This window comes from Sminthopsis crassicaudata, chromosome 1, assembly GCF_048593235.1.
Source record: "Sminthopsis crassicaudata isolate SCR6 chromosome 1, ASM4859323v1, whole genome shotgun sequence".
NCBI lineage: Eukaryota > Metazoa > Chordata > Mammalia > Dasyuromorphia > Dasyuridae > Sminthopsis > Sminthopsis crassicaudata.
The window spans coordinates 461,681,237-461,701,827 of record NC_133617.1 but is presented as its reverse complement, the minus strand read 5'-3'; positions in this window follow the sequence as shown (position 1 = coordinate 461,701,827).

Sequence of the window (20,591 nt, the reverse complement as noted above, 5' to 3'; positions counted from 1 at the left end):
TCTTTTATGGTTTGGTTGGTCATTCTTGAAAAAAAGGGGGAAATAATACAGGAAGTGGGAATCAGAAATTCAAAGCTCATTAGTCTAGTAGATATGCCATTAATTTCACTTATGTTTGTTGGCACTGAAGGCAGAAAAGAGGATGTGTTTAATTATTCATCAGGGAAAACTATTCCAAGACCTATTGGAAAAATCTCAACAGAGTTCATAGAGGCACTAGTACTCTGGAGAAACTGTAAGATGTTTTTTGTAGGATTAACTTGTGCCATTAGATGGAGCAATTGATCACTGAAAGTGACTGTCACAGTTGGATGCTGACTATTGGGAAATTCAGCTTTATTATAAAGCTGAAAACAAATTTTCCTAATATTATAAAAAGATAAAGCACAAAAATTGGGTTACTTAGAAGTTTTAACAGCTAATAACATGAACAGAAGACACAAAAGTTTGCAATTTCATTTTTCCTTCTTTCTTTTTGTTTTGAGTTACCTTTTAAATCCAAGCAAATATAGGCTGAGTTACCATAGTAAATAAAAATAACAGTAATTGATTTGTAAGCTAGGAGGTAGATCTGAGAATGATGTCTTCCAGTGGTCTTGGATGGTGAAAGACAATCCCATCTTAGCTAGGTAGCACAGTAGATAATGGAAGAGTCAAGAAAACCTGAATTTAGATATAGCCACAGACATTTACTAACTGTAAAACTGGCCAAGTCACTTAAAACTCATTCATATCAGTTTTTTTTCAATTGTAAAATGAGAATTACCACAGCACCTTCTTCTTAGGGTTGTTGTGAGGTTCAAACGAGATAATATTTATAATGCTTTTAATACAATCTCTGGCATATAGTAGATGATATATAAATATTTATAAAGCATTTAACACAATCCCTGGAATATAGTAGATGATATATAAATGCTTATTTCCTTTCTCTCTTTACTCAGTTTTCACAATTATAGGATCTCTGTCCATTTTCTCTCTACTTATTTCCAGTCTTTAAGATTTTTCGAAAGAGGTATTGGTTCTAGCTTCCTGGTAGTTCTTAGAGACACCGAAAAGAATCACAGCTTGCAGGGCCTATGTGGCCAGAAGCTACCTGTTGTATTCTTTTCTCCACCCTGCTAATGCTTTATTCTAACAGAAAATTTGTTGGGGGCTATCTGTAGCTATACAAGACATTGTGGTTTATGTGATGGAAGCAATTGAATAGCATGTTTTTTTTCCTCACATTTTATGATCATTTTTTGTTCTTATTGTTGAATTTATTGTTCATTTCATTTGTGTCTGACTCTTTGTAATCCCATTTGAGGTTTTCTTGACAAAGATACTGAAGTAATTTTCCATTTTCTTCTCCATTTCATTTTCTATATAAGGAAATTGAGACAAACAGGGTTAAATGACTAGCTTAGAGTTATACAGCTAGTAAGTGTCTGAGGCTGGATTCGAATCAGGAAGATTAGTGTTCCTAACTTCAGCCTGTAACTTTATCCAATTGCACCACATAGATGCCCCCATTATTTGTTCTAATTTGCTGGAACTCGGTCTTCCCAGAAATCAGCCGGAGTCAGGATCACTAAACGTCTTTATTCTAGATCTTTTACGGTCACCCTCCAACGCCAGATCACGAGTTTGAGAGAGCGTGAGTTCCAGTTACCCAAGTTTCTCCTCCTCCTCCTCCTCCTCCTCCTCCTCCTCCTCCCCCTCCTCCTCCTCCTCCTCCTCCTCCTCCCACACAAGTCACTTCCCCCTCTTTGTCCCACCAATCAAGTCAGCACAGAATAGCTGGGGAGGGTCAACCTTCAAACAAGTTAATAGGGAACTGTCCAATTGGCAATTAGTCTCATGTGCTTCATTATCCAAGTGCATTGCTCAGTTCTAGCCCTTTACACTAATTAACATTATTTATTAACTTTAATGCTTGATAATGAATGTATATTTGTCCTTTCATTCGGAATATATTAGGTTTTATTATTTCATGGTTAGACTACAAGCATATTTCTATACTAAACTCTAAGAGATAGAAATACAGAGCACTAAAAAGATCTATGTCCCTGTCCTTATGGACAGAAGCTTGTAAACTAATGGTAATCCAGACAGAAGATATGGAATAGTGTTGAAAGGTCACTTTTATAGAATAGGGAAGACAAATTATGAAATTCATGATTTATATTCCTGTGTAAATATCTAAAAACTAATTGCCTAATAATTTGTATTAACTACAAGTTCTTAATAAATTAAAACTTTATATTTTACAAGTATCTACAATCTAGGCCCACCAAAAATTTTAATATAAATGATCAAAGCCCTAAATTGAACAAATAAATGAGTCTTTGAGAATAAGTCACTAAAACACAATTTATACATACATTAATTACTTTTCATTGTGCTTGGAATTTAACAATAATAAACCCAAAATCAATATAGAAATAAAATTGTATATAAAAAAATCTTCTTTTTTCTTCCTCTTTTTCTTCTTTCTTTTCTTCTTCTCCTTCATCTAAATTTAAAATTTAATTGATAAGAATTTAATCTAGGAAATTGCATTAAATAATATCTTATGCTTTTAGCAATTCCTCTTTTTAATAGAGTTCTGCTCTTAAAAATACTTGTTTGCTGCTGAATGTATTTCCTTTCAGCCATGAAGAAGTATGGAGAACTGTATAAATCTCAGTGGAGGTCCACTGGAAAAAGAAGGAGTATTGCAATTTTACTGTTCCTCCTTCTGAGTTCAAATCCTTCCTGGTTTGCATTTTTTTTTCTGTTGGGTTAAATAAAATCAGTTCTATATTTCATGACTTTTTAGACTGAGTGCTTATTTGGGTAACATATCTTACTTTCTTTATAGAAACTTAGATGAGATTTCTTTTTCAGGTGAAATCATAAGTGAAAGCACAAAGACTATATAATTTGTGAGAATTTTCAAGATTGAGTGCTATCCATGAGCTTTCAGTAGTGACTTCTTAAGTTATTGTCTTATTTTATTTTATTGTTTGTTGGTGATTTTGACATGGAGGCAACCTACCTTATTCTACCCCTCAAGCCAATTTTGTCTTATTTCAACAATTCATCTTTTTAGACATAATATTTCCAGAAATATCACACATATCAGTTATCCTACAGCTAAAACTCCAATATAGCTAAACAATCCCCACCAAAGAGAAGTGATGAAATCCAGGATATTTCTAGCATGACATTGAGTCAAAGCATAGTGTGATGATACAATTATTGATAGTGTCCTGAGCAAATCTGTGAGTGGGATCAATGACATTGGCCATTTAATCTGGAAGGCTATGTCATGGAAAGGAGTAATATTTCCTTTATATTATCTTTCATGAACAGTTATTGGAGAATTTTACCGATTATATTACAATTAGAGTGTGTTCTTTTATCAAGTGTTCTATTAGCAACTTCTATGCATTCTCTGGCTTTCAGTCAACAAATGTATTCTCTTAATGTATTGGTCTCTTACGTCTTTATTTGAGTGTCTCTTGCTGTGTTAAGAGATCTGGAATATTGCCACTTCCTGTAAACAGGAAGTTTACATTTAGAAGATTTTTACAATCTTACTTCTTTTTATAGCCAGCAAGAACAATTTGAAGCTAGTTTTATATCTTTTATTTGTTGGTCTCTTTACCAAATCATTCATTCTTCTCTTGATTTTTCTGTAATTTTTTTCTGAAAACCTACACATTCAACCCTAAAGGAAATATCTGTCTCGATATGTTTTGAATGTTTTTATAATCATAGACAAAATTTTATAAATACTCTCTTAATTTGTGAGAATTTGGTGACAAGCAATGTAAGTACCACTCACTTTTATTTAGTCTCAGGTTATATACTAGTTGCTGAGATGAAGTTTCATAGCTATTTTGATATTGTTATCAGACAATCTCCTCAGTACTATCCACACAGAACCCAAAGTATATGAAGTTTCTACAGAATGATATTCAGCTGCCCAGAGTGTGAGAGATCAATTAATTAAATGATTGCTGTTTTTTTTTGAGATGATAGTTTTTTAGATAATTCTTTCATTTATTTATTTTATTAAAACTTTTTAATTTTCAAAAGATATGCATGGATAATTTTTCAACATTAATCCTTACAAAATCTTGTGTTCCAATTTCCCCCTTCCTCCCACAAGTAATCCTTCTCCAGACAAGTAGTCCATTATGTGTTAAACATGGTAAAATATGTTAAATCCAATGCATACATATTTATACAATTATCTTGCTGCACAAGAAAAATCAAATCAAAAAGAAAAAAATGAGCAAAAATAAAATTCAAGCAAGCAATAACAAAAAGGGTGAAAATGCTATGTTGTGATCCACATTGAGTTCCCACAGTCCTCTCTCTGGAGGACTTTCTTCATCATAAGATCATTGGAACTGGTCTGACATAGATGATACTTGAAAGCAAATTTCTTGCGCATTCTTCAATTAATAAACATTTATTAAGCATTATGTGCCAGTAACTGTACCAAGTGGGAGGAATAGAGAGACAAAAAGATAGCTTTTATGGAGCTATCTTGTCACAAAAGATAGTATGCACATAAATATCTATAAAATAAATAAAATGTTTTGTTTTTTTTTAAGAGTCGGAGAAGGTTTAACAAATGGCAGTAGGAAAAGCTCTGTATAGAAGGTGGACACTGAAAAGAGCTTTGAAGAAAAGAAGGGATTCTTGAGTGTATAGTCTGTGAATCATTCATTAATTTAATGGATAATCTTTAAACTGGTAGTTTGGAGAACTGGGAGTAAGAACTAGACTGAAAATCATTGTCAGAGCTCTATTCCTTCTGTCACACACTATCTGTGTGACCTCCAGCAAATCACATCACTTCTCTATATTTCTGCACATCTGTAAAATGAGTGAATTGGACTAAATAATTGCTGAGACCCTTCTAGTTCTCAATTTGATTTCAGTTTTCTAGTAATTCATCCCATCACTTTTGTACACAGACATGATGCCAAGGAAATGCCTGTTGCAACCAATCAGACTGATTCAGTGCTAATCTTGAAATGGATGTTGATTGTTGGATTCCAGCAGAAATTCTCTGGGGTTTTCCCTCTTCACCAAGTCTGTCTTTCATTTGAAATTAGTTAAGGGAATTTAAAAATTGCTAGTGCCAGAGAATTCTTTAAAAGCAATCTCTTACTCCTATCAATATCTACTCTCTGTGGGTCCTCTGAGTCATAGCTATATAGGCACATGTTTATTCATCAGACCCTTATTTTGTGTGTGTGTGTGTGTGTGGGTTTATGGTGTGGCTGTGGGTGGTAGTAGTGATGGTGAAGCAGACTTATGCATAAAGGATAAGGTTGTAGTAATTCTAACCAATCTGGACAGCAAAATCCAGTATCAGTGTAGCTAAAGTTAATTAGATGCTTGATCCATACTTTGTATCATGTACAAAACTGTTCATGAAATTCTGACTCCCGAATCTGTGTTTCTGGTCAAAAAGTAAAATAATCTAGCTCATCTTTAAGGTAATGAATTAGGCTTTCATGCAATCGTTCTGGAAATACTTTATCTTTTGTCAGGAAATGACGTAGATCTGACTTCAGATGGTGCCTGTAGGATACGTAGTAATCTTTCTACATATATTTATATTTTCATTCCTGAGGTATAATGTATTGTGAAGTAAAATGCTGACTGAGAGCCTTGAGGAAAGACCCTTTTAGTATAATAACATTGAAATGCTTTTAGTTGTATCCAGAGCAAGTGAAAACTAGAAATCATTGAAGAAACTTGTAAATAGATTTAAAGAGAGGGGAAAGGCTTTAAACTCTCAAGGGAAGGTATTTGGATAGAGAAAGAAGTAGATCAATCAACTGGTGTCAACTTCCAATCTCCCTGCCCCTACCTGAAACTTCACTCTGTAATGTGGAAATTTGTCTATTACAAGTCATTACTTTCTTCTTTGTAAACTCTGAGATCTGGCAGAAATAAATTTGAACAAGACCATTAGATAAAAGAAGGGGAGGGCACACTCTGTGTGTGTGTCACACTAAGTTCTGAGGAAAATGGAGTCAAAAATCAGTTTAAATAAGTAAAAGATCCAGATTGGGAATGAGGAGGAAAGAGGTTCTATTTATAACTGGAATCATAAAAAGGAGATTAAAAATATTTTGTAAATAAATGATCAGTCTATTGATATTTTTGTGTCTTTGCTCAAGCTATTAGCCCTTTCCTCTTCTAAATATTCTTACTCCTCTATTATATTTGTGCAATCCTTCCTACTCAACCCTCAAGAGCCAATTCAAGTATTGGATCTTGATAGGATCAAGAATTTTTGGGGGAATTCTCCTGAAGGAATTGATTGAGTTTGAATCTGTCCACCAGTACTTGGGGAGTAAAAAAGATGGTAGTTTTTGTAAAAAAAATTGAGAACACTTCCAAAAAAGAAGGTATTCTATAATTAATTGTTAGGAATTTATCCTCCAAAGATTGTGCCATTGGGGCTAAGGTCTTTCTCCCTAACTTTCCCCCAGTATCTGACCTAAATTGTGGGTCTTCAGATAGATTTGAACTCATACTTCAGATGCAAAAATTATTACATACTCGGTTGTACATGTTATATACGTACACTGCTAAGATAGTTACACATAGGATAATTTGACTTTGAGCAGTAAACCAATTCTTCTACCAAGCTTCCTTCAGATTCTAGTAGAAGGATATGGAGAACCTCTAGAGCATCCTGTTGTTTTACCTTAAATGAGCATACTCTTGGAACTGGATCTGAATGACACTGGTGGGCTCTTTCCCCCTTCATTCTATCAGGTCCTTTCTAATTATCAACAAAGTTGGGTTCCCATGATTATTTCCATGACTTCCTTGGTGCAACAGTCTTCCTGCTGAACTTTTAAGTTGACTTCAGCTGGAAAATTATTCCACTCTTGTCTTTTTGTGATTCTTTATCCAGTTGATTGAAAGGTGGGGTTTAAGTGAGAGTTCAGCCAAGTCCCTGCTTTTACTCTACTCTCTTGGTTCTGTCTTTTTGGCACATTAGGGGGAAAGTTAACATCTATTCAAGACCCTAAAATGTGGAACTCGGTTAGGCAAAATCATAACGAATATAAGTTTCAGTGCATATGAGGGCATACTTGTAGACCCTCAAAGTTAGAAGATGGTGCTTTATCAAATCTGCCATTGTTGGTACTGATAGTTGCCTGGACCCTGGGGTTGAATTTTTAGTTGTCTGTGAGCCAGAGTCATTGTACCTAGCAAATTGGCCAATAGTAGTCTAGGTCATGTTTTTGGAATCATTGGAATTTTTGCCACTTCAAACTTAGTTTGGACTTAGGGTTACTTGTTTATTTCATTTATCCAGCTAACTGTAGTTTTTCTTGACTCAAACAAAAGCAAGAAGAAAGAGAACATAAAAGCTGACCCTGCATAATAATGCAAAATTTACAAAGTACTTTCCATAATATTGAGTCCTCATATCACCCCATGAAATCAGCATAATCTCTGATATTATACTATATTTGAAGATGGAGTCAGTAAAACCCAGAAACTGAGATGAAGTATCCTTTCATTGACATGAGGTTAAGAAGTATCAGAGCCAGGAATCAAATCTTAAAGACAGCCAGGTAAAGAAAATAATAGAGTGTTGGGTCTGAGGTTAGGAAGACATAGGTTAAAATCCAGACTCAGATATTTGCTAATTGTTGTGACCTCAGGCAAATCACTTAGTCTCTGTCTGCCTGTTTTTTCATCTTTAAAATCAGGATAATGATAGCATCCACAGTTGTTTTGAAGATCAAATAATTTTTCTTTTTTTGAATTTAATATTTTACTTTCAACATATGTTTCTATAACTTTGAGTTTCAGATTCTTTCCTTCCACCTGTCTTATCGTTAAGAAGGCAAGCAATTTGATATAGGTCATACATGCATAGTCATGCAAAATATCTCCATATTAGTCATGTTGTGAAAGAAAACATACTAAAAAAACCCATAAAGAAAAACAAAGTAAAAAAGTATTCTTCAATCTGTATTTAGACACTGTCAGTTCTTTCTCTCGGGACGAATTTTTCATTTTTCATCATAAGTCCTTCAGAATTGTCTTGGATTATTAATGCTGAGAATAACTAAATCCATGACAGTAGATCATTGTATAATATTGCTGTTATTCTGAACACAGTACATTTCATTTTGCATAAGTTTATGTAAGTGCAGGTTTTTCTTAAAGCATGTTGCTCATCATTTCTCACAGCCCAAGTATTCCATAAAAGTCACATACCACAGTTTGTTCAGCTATACCCCAATTGATGGACATCCCCTCAATTTCCAATTCTTTGCCACCAGATAAAATGGTTTTTCTAAAGCATTTAGTACAATGTTTGGCACATAGTAGACATTTAATGTTTGTTTCTCACCTTCTTCTGACTTAGAATCTAGTTCCCTTGTTACTTTCCATTTTTAGAATTTTACATACTACCTGGGACAGATTAGGAACTTAAAATGTTGGCTGGATTTAAAAGTATTATTATATTTTACTGTTACTGAACATTGCTGGAGGAAATCTTGTAACCAAGTGGATCAGATTCATGACAAATGTCCTATTTTTGAAATTCAGCTGGGTTCTCACTGTTGCATAATGAAATTATGTTCAGAAGATAGCTTACATAAGCTATTTCTAACCTTATTCTTTGTTTCCATCTCAGATAATGAGGACATCACCATCATTAACACTAGCCTTTCTCTTTGCAGATGATATGATGGTATACTTAGAGAACCCAAAAAATTCTGCTAAAAAGCTACTAGAAATAATTCATAACTTTAGTAAAGTTGCAGGATACAAAATAAATCCACATAAATCCTCAGAATTTTTATACATCACCAACAAAATCCAACAGCAAGAGATACAAAGAGAAATTCCATTCAAAATAACTGTCGATAGTATAAAATATTTGGGAATCTATCTACCAAAGGAAAGTCAGGAATTATATAAAGGAAAGTCAAAAATTATATGAGCAAAATTACAAAACACTTGCCACAAAAATAGTCAGATTTAAATAATTGGAAAAATATTAAGTGCTCTTGGATAGGCCGAGTGAATTTAATAAACATGACAATACTTCCTAATCTATTTATTTAGTGCTATACCAATCAGACTCCCAAGAAACTATTTTAATGACCTAGAAAAAATAACAACAAAATTCATATGGAATAACAAAAGATTGAGAATTTCAATGGGATTAATGAAAAAAAAAATCAAATGAAGGTGGCCTAGCTGTACCTGATCTAAAACTATATTATAAAGCAGCAGTCACCAAAACCATTTGGTATTGGCTAAGAAATAGACTAGTTGATCAAGTGGAATAGGTTAGGCTCATGGGACAAGACAGTGAATAAATATAGTAATCTAGTGTTTGACAAACCCAAAGATCCCAACTTTTGGGATAAGAATTCGTTATTTGACAAAAACTTCTAGGAAAACTGGAAATTAGTATGGCATAAATTAGGCTTGGACCCACACTTAACACTACATACTAAGATAAGATCAAAATGGGTCCATGATTTAGACATAAAGAACGAGATCACAAATAAATTAGAGGAACATAGGAGAGTTTACCTCTCAGACTTGTGGAGAAGAAAGAAATTTGTGACCAAAGGAGAACTAGAGATCATTATTGATCACAAAATAGAAAATGTTTATTACATCATAAACTGCTTTTGTACAAACAAAACTAATGCAAACAAGATTAGAAGGGAAGTAACAAACTGAGAAAACATTTTTACAGTTAAAGGTTCTGATAAAGGCCTCATCTCCAAAATATATAGAGAATTGACTCTAATTTATAAGAAATCAAGCCATTCTCCAGTTGATAAATGGTCAAAGGATATGAACAGACAATTTTCAGATGATGAAATTGAAACTATTTCCACTCATATGAAAGTGTTCCAAATCACTATTGATCAAAGAAATGCAAATTAAGACAACTCTGAGATACCACTACACACTGTTAGATTGGCTAAGATGACAGGAAAAAATAATTATGAATGTTGGAGGGGATGTGGGAAAACTGGGGTACTGATGCATTGTTGGTGGAGTTGTGAAAGAATCCAACCCTTCTGGAGAGCAATCTGGAATTATGCCCAAAAAAGTTATTAAACTGTGATTCAGAAGGGAAAGGGACCCGTATGTGCCAAAATGTTTGTGGGGGCTAGAATTGGAGAATGGTTAGGTAAATTGTGGTATATGAATGTTATGAAATATTATTGTTCTGTAAGAAATGACCAGCAGTATGAGTACAGAGAGGCTTGGAGAGATTTACATCAACTGAAGCTGAGTGAAATGAGCAGAACCAGGAGATCATTATACACTTCAACAATGATACTGTATGAGGATGTTTTCTGATGGAAGTGGATATCTTCAATGAAGAGAAGATCTAACTCAGATCCAATTGATCAATGATGGACAGTTTCAGCTACACCCAGAGAAGGAACACTGGGAAATGAGTATAAACTGTGTGCATTTTTTATTTTCTTCCCAGGTTATTTTTACCTTCTGAATCTAATTCTTCCTGTGCAACAACAACAAAAAATTCTGCACACATATATTGTACCTAGGATATACTAGAACATATTTAACATGTATGAGAATGTCTGCCATCTAGAGGAGAGGGGGTGGAGGGAAGGAGGGGAAAATTCGGAACAGAAGAGATTGCAAGGGATAATGTTGTAAAAAATTACCCATGCATATGTACTGTCAAAAAAAAGTTATAATTATAAAATTAATAAAAAATAAAAAAGAATGTTAGAAGGAAAAACTTAAAAAAAAAACTAACCTCTCATTATTCAGCACATTATTATCATTTCTTCTTGACACTAGCCTCTCACTGATGCTCTTATCTCCATTAATTCTTTCTGTCTATTTTCTTTAGTCTTTTCCTACCTATGGCTTTTTTCCCTAGTGCCTTCAAATGTACTCAGGCCTCCTATATGGGAAAAAATATAACACTTATGGTATAGTATCCACATCCTACTAATATTATCAATTTCTTCAAAGCCTATTGATCTAGAGAGATCAAATCTGTTCAAAGTAGTACATAAAAGGAATTTTTCAAGGGAAATGATCTTATAAGAATATCCTTAAAAGTAACCTTAGCCTAGGATGCAAATAAATTACTAGAAGATCAATTAGGAGTGTTTATAGTTAGGTTATAGGAGGTGAAGTGATCATCACAATTTTATTCTTAGGTTCATTTTTTTGTTTTACCTCCACACTCTGGGGTACCATTTGAATTTACTCTTCCAATTTATGATCTTTATTTGGCAATATTGTCTTCTCCTCTTCCTTTTACTGTTCCCTGGAACATTCTTCCTACCCCATGCCTCTCTTGTTCCTTATTCCTGGAGAACATTAGGTAATCTGATAAATTCATTGTAGGACTGTGCTAGTGGTAAAAGACTATAGGAGTTCCTCAGGGTCCTCTCTCCTTTCTTAGGCTATATTTATTCATTATTAATACTTATTCATTATTACAAAGCCCTACAGGAGAAGATAAATAATGTCCTTTTAGTCCTTCTACTTTATTGTCTTTATTAATATAAACAAAACAAATTAATATGTGTGTGTGTGTGTGTGTGTGTGTGTGTGTGTGTGTGTGTGTGTGTAATGTAGATATATAAAAAGTATAAACAGTGAAACTGGTATAAAATCTCTATGGCCCCAAAGGAAAATATATAGAATCTGTATTCCTGCAAAATATAGATGTGTTATATATATCCATATGTGTGTATATACACAATAAACATATACATACACACACAACACACACATATATGTTTGTAGCAGCCCTCTTTGTAGTGGCCAGAAACTGGAAACTAAGTGGATGTCCATCAATTGGAGAATGGCTGAATAAATTGTGGTATATGAATATTATGGAATATTACTGTTCTGTAAGAAATGACCAGCAGGATGACTTCAGAAAGGCCTGGAGAGACTGACATCAACTGATGCTAAGTGAAATGAGCAGGACCAGGAGATCATTATATACTTCAACAATAATACTATATGATGATTAATTCTGATGCATGTGGCCCTCTTCAACAATGAGATGAACCAAATGAGTTCCATTTGTTTGATAATGAATAGAACCAGCTACACCCAGGGAAAGAACTCTGGGAAATGAGTGTAAGCCACTACATAGCATTTTCAATCCCTCTGTTTTTGTCCACTTGCATTTTTTATTTCCTTCACAGGTTAATTGTACATTATTTCAAAGTCCGATTCTTCTTGTGCAGCAAAATAACTATATGGATATGTATACATATGTTGTATTTAACATATACTTTAACATATTTAACTAACATATATTGATCTACCTGCCATCTGGAGGAGAGGGGATGGAGGGAAGGAGGGGAAAATTGGAACAAAAGGTTTTAAAATTGTCAATGCTGAAAAATTACCTATGCATATTAAAGTTAGAAGAAGCTCCAGAGGTCATCTAACTCAATATATAGCAGAAGAAAAATATTCTTTATAATCTCTCCCAAAAGTAATTAATTAACTTCTTTTTTATTTTAAAATAGTATTAACTTTATTTTTCTAAGTATGTGCAAAGATGGTTTTCAATATTTATCCTTGCAAAACCTTGTATTCCAAAATTTTCTCTCTTCCTCTTCATTTTTCCCCTCTCCTGGACAACAAGTAAACCATTACAGGCTAAACAAGTGCAATTCTTCTAAATATATTTCCACATGTATCATGCTGCACAAGAAAAATCTGATCAAAAAGGGAAAAAATGAGAAATAAAAAAAAAAGCAAACAACAAAAAGATGAAAATACTGTGCTGTGATCAATATTCAGTCTCCATAGTCTTCTCTCTGAATGCAGATGTATCTTTCCATAACAAATCTATTAGGATTACTTTATTACCTCATTGTTGAAAAAAGCCATTTTTTTGGTTGACCATCACATAATTTTCTTGTTGTTGTGTACAATGTTCTCTTGGTTTTACTCACTTCACTTAGCATCAGTTCTTGTAAGTCTTTCCAAACTTTTCTGAAATCAACCAGCTCATCATTTCTTAGAGAACAATATTTCATTAATTCATATACCATAATTTATTCAGTCATTCCCCAAATGATGGGCATCTACTCAGTTTCCAATTCCTTTGCCACTACAAAAAAGGCTGCTACAAACATTTTTGCATACATGGCTTCTTTTCCCTTTTTTATGATGATCTTGGGATATAGATCCAATAGAAATACTGCTGGATAAAAGAACAGAAACAATTTTATAGCCCTTTGAGTATAGTTCCAAATTGTTCTCCAGAATGATTGGATCAGTTCTCAATTCCATCAATAATGCATTAGTATTCCAATTTTCCCATATTCCCTCCAACATTTATTATCTTTTTCTGCCATTTTAATCAATCTGAGAGGTGTGAAGTGGTACCTCAGATTTGTCCTAGTTTTTTCATATGACTAGAAATGTTTTAATTTCATCTGAAAATTGACTGTTACCTGTTTAATGATAGTGTGTTATTCTAGTGGTAAGTTGCGATAATCTCTTTGCTAATATTTTATTTAAGATTTTTGAATCAATACTCATTAGGGAAATGGGCCTATAATTTTCTTTCTCTATTTTGGCCTTCCTGGTTTAGGTACCAGCAACATATCTGTGTCAATAAAAGGCATATTTTTCCAATTAGCTTGTATAGTATTGGAATGAATTGTTCTTTAAATGTTTGGTAGAGTTCACTTGTAAATTCGTCTGGCTCTGGAGATTTTTTCTTAAGGAGTTCTTTAATAGCATGTTCGATTTCTTTTTTCTAAAATGGGACTATTTAAGTAATTTATTTCCTCCTCTGTTAATCTGCATAATCTATATTTTTGTAAGTAGTCATCAATTTCACTTAGATTATCAAATTTATTGGTATGCAATTGGGATAATTTAACTTCCTTCTGAATATATTAAATAATGAAAATAATCGTTATGGAGCATAATACCTAGTCTGCCGTTTTACTTTCTTTCACATTTTCCATTTGATTCCTTTCAGTTAAATGCATTAAATTTTTTATATTAATAACTTTTGTCTTTATATCACATATATTTGCAAGTATATTTTCCCCCCTTCTCAAAGTGTTCTCCCTTAACAAAACCATTCTGGGTTTCAGATTTCCTCTTCTTGCTCCCAATAGAGAATGCTGCAACTTTCAGATACGGTCAGAACACTGGTGGCTGGTTTTTTTTTTGTCTGTTTGCTTGTTCTCACATTGACAGTTTCTTCCTTCTAATGCAAGATAGTTTCTGGCTTTAAAAAAATTATTTTGTCAAAAAATTATTTGGTTTTGTGCTTGTAAGAAGTTAGTCTAGCTAAGGGCAACTAGATGGCAAAATGGATGGAGTTCAGGCCTGAGTTAGGAAAACCTCAGTTGAGATCTCGCCTCAGGTGTTTACTATCTATGTCACCATGGGTAAATCATTTTACTCTGTTTGCCTCAGTTTCCTCATCTGTAGAATAAGCTGGAGAAGGAAATATCTTTGCCAAGAAAATCCCAATTGGGGTTTAGTCTTAAAACAAGACAGCTGAATAATGCCATTTTTGTTTCTCTTTGAATTTCTTGATCACTAATTGATCTTATTCCTTCTTTAGATTTTTGTTAGAGTATAATATGGGCAAAACAATATGTTATTATCTTTAGCAGAAAACTACATCTTTTATATTATTTAGATATTTTCTAATAATCAGCAAGAAGGTTCTCTGTGTACATTTGATTAGATAAGTCTTTTCTTTATAGTCTAGTTTTAAATATCATTTTCCTTCCTTGTATAGCATGTAAGGTGCCAATGTATACAATTTTAAATATGGTGATCCCACTGCTACTGGTAGTAAGAATAGATCTGTTATAGAAACACAAGCAAATCTGTTACAATCTACATCTATTTGTTGTTATTTAATTTTATCTAGGAGAAGGGAGGAGATTAGGATGGCAGTAGATAGAATATTCCCTAAGTGATTTTAGTGCTTAGTAATTAGTAAATTACTGTTGGGTCTCCCAAGATGATTGGTGACTGAGTCAGGAAGAACAAACTTCTGCTCTTACCCTATAATATATAATGACATTCAGAGACAAAAGCTGGGCCTTTTGTCCTGTCTCAGCTTTAGACTTTTAAAGCAAAATGCAGCAAAGGAAAAATGGGGAAATCAAGGAAATCACATCAGATGGCCTCAATCTTCTTAGTAAAGTAGAAAATTAGAACTTTTGTTGTTAATGTGGAGGAGGTTGGGGTGAGAGGAGAAAAGAAGGATTTGGACTAGATAGATGCTAAGTTTTTCCAAATCTAAAATCCTGTGCTTCTTAAGAGCTACTATGGAGAATGACTTAAGGTGTCCATGAGGGAAAATGGAAATGATTGAATACTAGGAACTGAATAAGTCCTAAAGACATTAATTTCTTTTATTTAAAAACAAAAGAAATCTTTTTACTTTGTTAGTTCATACTCATGCTCACTTATCATTCTCCCAACTTCATTGTCTTTTTTGCCGATCTCAATTTAAAAAAAAAAAATTCCTTTATTCATTTTAAACTTAAATACAAAATGAGAAAAAAGAAATGAAATTTCCATGTTCACAACAGAATATGAGATTATAAGATAATAAATTTCCATTTCAAACTATTTCCTTTTTTATTGAAAACCTATGGAATAAAACATTGCACATTGTTTTCAAAGCTTCCCAACTTTTCTGTGCTTTCTTCTAGATTTTAATTTTACTTTTCTACAATTAAAAGAAAATACACATGTATAAACATTTCTTCCTTTCTTTCTTTCTGGCAATTGGGGTTAAGTGACTTGCCCAGGGTCACATAGCTTAGGAAGTGTTTTAAGTCTGAGATCACATTTGAACTCAGGTCCTCCTGACTTCAGGGCTAGTGCTCTATCCACTGTACCACCTAGATGCCCTTTGCTTACCATTTCTTATAACACAGTACTATTTCATCAATCATGATAACATGAACAATTCTAATGTTTAAATAGAATTTACTTTTGAAATTGCATCTGTATCTGTTAAACAAAGTTATACTCTTATTCATATGTTTTAGGGAAGTACATTTTTACAACAGTTGAATTATAGGATCATAGATTTCAAGAAAAAGGAAGTATAAAGACATTTTAGTGCAATCATTTCATTTTACAAATGAGAAAACTAAATTAATTTGACTAATGTGATATGAGCAATAAAGAGAAAATCCAGAATTAGAAGGTAGCTTCGCTCACTCCTAAGATAGTTTTCTTTCTGTTGTTCCACAAATTGTAAAGTCCCTATCTAAGGCTCATAGATTTAGAGCTGGAATGGACATTAGATAGCAAGCCAAACCCTTTCTTTTAATAGAGAAGGGAATTGAAAGCAAAAAAAGTTAAATGGCTTATCTAGTCAAGTATTTAGGCAAAGGTAGTATCAGATAATCAGTATTGATTGTTTCAAACCTAAAATTTTCCTGATTCCCAAACTAACACTTTCTTTACTATACAATGCTACCTCTTAAGCAGTCAGGCAACAAGCATTTATGAAACAATTAGTATATGTTAAGAATTTTTTCACTTCCTTTTTTATTTAAAATTTTTTAATTATAGGTTTTTATTTACAAAACATATGGAGGGTAATTTTTCAACATTGACCCTTGCAAAACCTTCCGTTCCAAAATTTCCCCTTCTTCCCCCTACCCTTTCCCCTAGATGGCAGGCAGTCCAGTACATGTTAAATATGCTAAAATATATGTTAAATCCAACATATATACATATTTATACAGTTATCTTGCTGCACAAGAAAAATCAGATCTAGAAATAAAGAAAAAAACCTGAGAAGGAAAACAAAAAATGCAAGCAAACAATAACAGAAAAAGTGCAAATGCTATGTTGCAGTCCACACTCCTTTCCAATAGTTCTATCTCTGGATGTAGATGACTCTTTTCATGACTGAATAATTGGAATTGGTTTGCATCATCTCATTGTTGAAGAGAGGAGAAATTTTATTTATTTTCTTTTCTCATTTTGTATTTAAGTTTAAAGTTAAGGCAAAGAGAGCCATGTCCATCAGAATTGATTGTCATTTAGTCTTTTTGTTGCCATGTATAATGATCTTCTGGTTCTGTTCATTTCATTCACCATCAGTTCATAGAAGTCTCTCCAGGCCTTTCTGAAATCATCCTGCTAGTTATTTATTACAGAATAATAATATTCCATAACATTCATAGTATGTGTATTATGCTGAATAGTGGAACTACAATAAAAGGCAAATTCATGGTCCTCCAAGAAGTTCACATTATAAAGGCAGAGATAACATAGGAATAACACTAAATGTATTCAGTGTAAGTAGAAAGTAATCTCAGAGGAAGTGCTAAACAGTGAAGCTGGTTTGGGAGTTGAGAGAATTGGGAAGGTGGGATTTGAGGTGAACCTTGAAGGAGGCCAGGGAAACTAGAAAGCATATTGAGGAGGGAGGGAGAACCTTTCAAGCAGCAGCCACATGAGCATTTCTGCCATGTTGAAGATTGCTCGACTCCTAAGCATCCTAAATCCAACACTATTCTTTTTAAGAAAAATGAAAAAGAAATTTGGACCATGGACAGCAAATTTTGAGGGGCTGTCTTTTTTCACTTGATTCATAAGCATGCTGGCAATTCTGTTAAGAATTGGCTGTCAACTAAGGTAGTCTTCTGAGAGTGACTCAGTGTAGCAGCTGGGAAAATATTGGTATCCAACTGGCTGTACAAATGAACCACCTGGGGATTTCTGGAAATGTCTGAAAGTAGTTATTAGTTGTTCCATGATTCCTGAGAGCTCCATTTGGATATGGGAAGTATCAAATCGTGTTTTCACTTTCTCCTTAGGCATATCAATTAATGCCCTGACTTGTTACAGTGGGAGAGCTGAGTGACCCTTGGGTAGGCAGGAGTGTGGGGAGTGGAGGGTGAGGAAAATTGATGGCACCATAGTAATTTAGAGTGAGAGAGTTCAAGTGGAAGTTGAGGAAAGAATTAAATACTTGCTTTGTCTGTGGACAGTTCTCCACTATACTTTAAATATTCATTTCTATTGTATTCTTTTGATTTTTTTTTTTAAAGCAGGCATACAGTCCCCTGCATGCTGCCAGAGGCTGACTATGTACAAGAGACATGTACAAGAACCTGTTCACAAAAAAGCTTGAATTGTTCCGGTAGAAATAAAATGTAATCACTTCCAGTGTAAAAGTGCAGAACTGGTTTATTTTCTCATGAGAATAGCAAGGTACTGAAATCCTTCCTGTGCTTAGTTCAGGAAACATTCAGGGCTGAATTCTGCTGTTGGCTATGTGTGAGTAACACCTACTGAAATGATTGAAGATAGATGGGAAATTTCCAAGGTAGTACATGAAATTCCAGTTACCTAGGAAACGAGTCTTTGGGAAATTCTAAGGAAAGCCCTCTACCCCCAGCCCCAGGAGGGAAGATCAGAATCTATTAGATCAAAGATTAAAAAAAAAAATGTTTTTTAAATATCCTGGGCCTTTTTGGCAGTCTGACAAGGGTTATGGACCCCTTCTTTTAGAATGATGTTTAGAAATGCACAAAATAAAATACAAAGAACTACAAAGGAAATAAATCAAAACAAATATTAAATTTTTTTTATCAGAACAAATTTTTTAAAAGTTCCCATATGCCAAGTTAAGAAGTTAAGTATTATACTGTAAACTTCATGTGTGTATAGACTGTTCAAATTTTAGAACTTCCTCTTATAAGGGCTCTGAAAACAATACTTTTTTAAATTAAATTTTTTTAAAAGAAGATATATTTTCTCTCCTTCCTTTTATTGAAAAAGCAAGAAAAACAAAACATCATATTACAAACACTATAGTTAAACAAAGCAAATTGCCACACAAACATTAATTTTTAATCCATATTTTTTAATTAAATCAAATTGAATTGAAATATACATTGCTTTAGATCTTACTTACTACTGGTCATTACTTCTGCCATGCATAAAAAAGATCCTTTGAAATTTGGCATGATAGCTCCTAAGTCACAAACTGAAAGTAAATATCAATGGGCAATTACTATAAATGGTTGTTTCCATCTTCCTTTCCAAAGGTTCCTTTATTCCAGTTTGTGAATTATTCAGGTCTTTTGGATTATCTATGACTTTTTCAGTTTTTTCTTGTTAACTATTACACAGTTTAATGGTGCTACTTTCAGAAGTTGGGTGTAGAGAGAGATAGAACTGTCTAAAGTTTGGCCAATTACTTTTTCTCTTTGTAAGCAGCTCTGCTAATAAGGCTAAATAAGAGATTTAACTTAAGGGCTGAAATAAGAATTTTGGGGAAAATTTTGAGTCACTATTGTTTGTTCTTCCATGAAACTTGTCTTTACTATTTACTCCCTGTATGATCTTAACCAAGTTACTTAATCTTTCTGCTCTCAGTCTCATTATCTGGAAATGGAAGAGATCAGATGAATTATTCTTTAAGGGTTCTTTCTGAATAAAAATCTTTAATATCTTAGAATATATTTAAAAACAATTATTTTTCCTGTGATCTATACTTTGAGTGTGTCTAGTATGTCAGAAAATTTCTATGTTAGCTATTTATCTCTTGTTCCAATTTCTCTCTTTCATGCTATTAATCTTAACTTCCACAGGAAGTCAGTCACTTCCCCTTTTCAATTCCATGGCTTCAGCCTGCAACTGCTTTGCATGACAAGTGCTCCTGCCTTCTCTCTTCATCATTTAGTTCTTCATCTTTCCCTAAATGTTAACTCCAGTCTTTAATATGTGGAGATGAATCAGAGATTCATTTAGTTTAAAGGAGATTTCAGCAGTTTGGCTTAGAAACTGAGCTCTATGACTTTTCATTGCAGCAGGAATTATCCACAAATCTGCTTTCTTCTCATTCTCATTCCAGACTATGTCTTTGGAGTTCCACATTTTTTTTTTTTTAACTTATGGCATAAATTGGCAGAACGTAATCACTGGATCACATCTTACCATGTAGAGTGACAGGTGACTATTTTCATCTTTTCAGGCCTAATTTGAAACTGAGATGAAATGTAATTTGAAAGCAAATGACTTCTTATCTTGTTGTTATACGATTAGATAACTATCTATTTGGAAGGAAATATGATAGCATCTTAGGTTGAGTAAACTCTCTGTCTTTTAGACAGATTTCCATCTATCTTATCACATTCTCATTGCTTTTCCACCTCAAAGGGTTATTTGTACAATAGACCCTAATTGAAACTGTCTCTAGAAGATAAATTGATTTTTGTGACTTCAAAGCATAGAAGGTGGTTCCTACTAAGAAGAAAAACTAACCCACCTATTCATATCTAAATCTAACTGTTACATTATCTGTTGTTTCTTGGCTAGAAATGTTCTGTGTAGTCTTTCTGATAACCCTCATTTTCACTTAATCAGGGTATTTTAATAGCTTCCTAACTGGTCCACATTTACCTTCTTCCTTTTCTGCTTCATAAGATCAAAAATTAAGTGCTGGAAGGAACTCTAGAGGTTGTCTAGTTCAAAACTCCATGACAAATGGAGAATTAAAGCCAAGGGAATTAAAGATTTGGTCAATATTTAATTCTAGTCCCAGTCCTTTG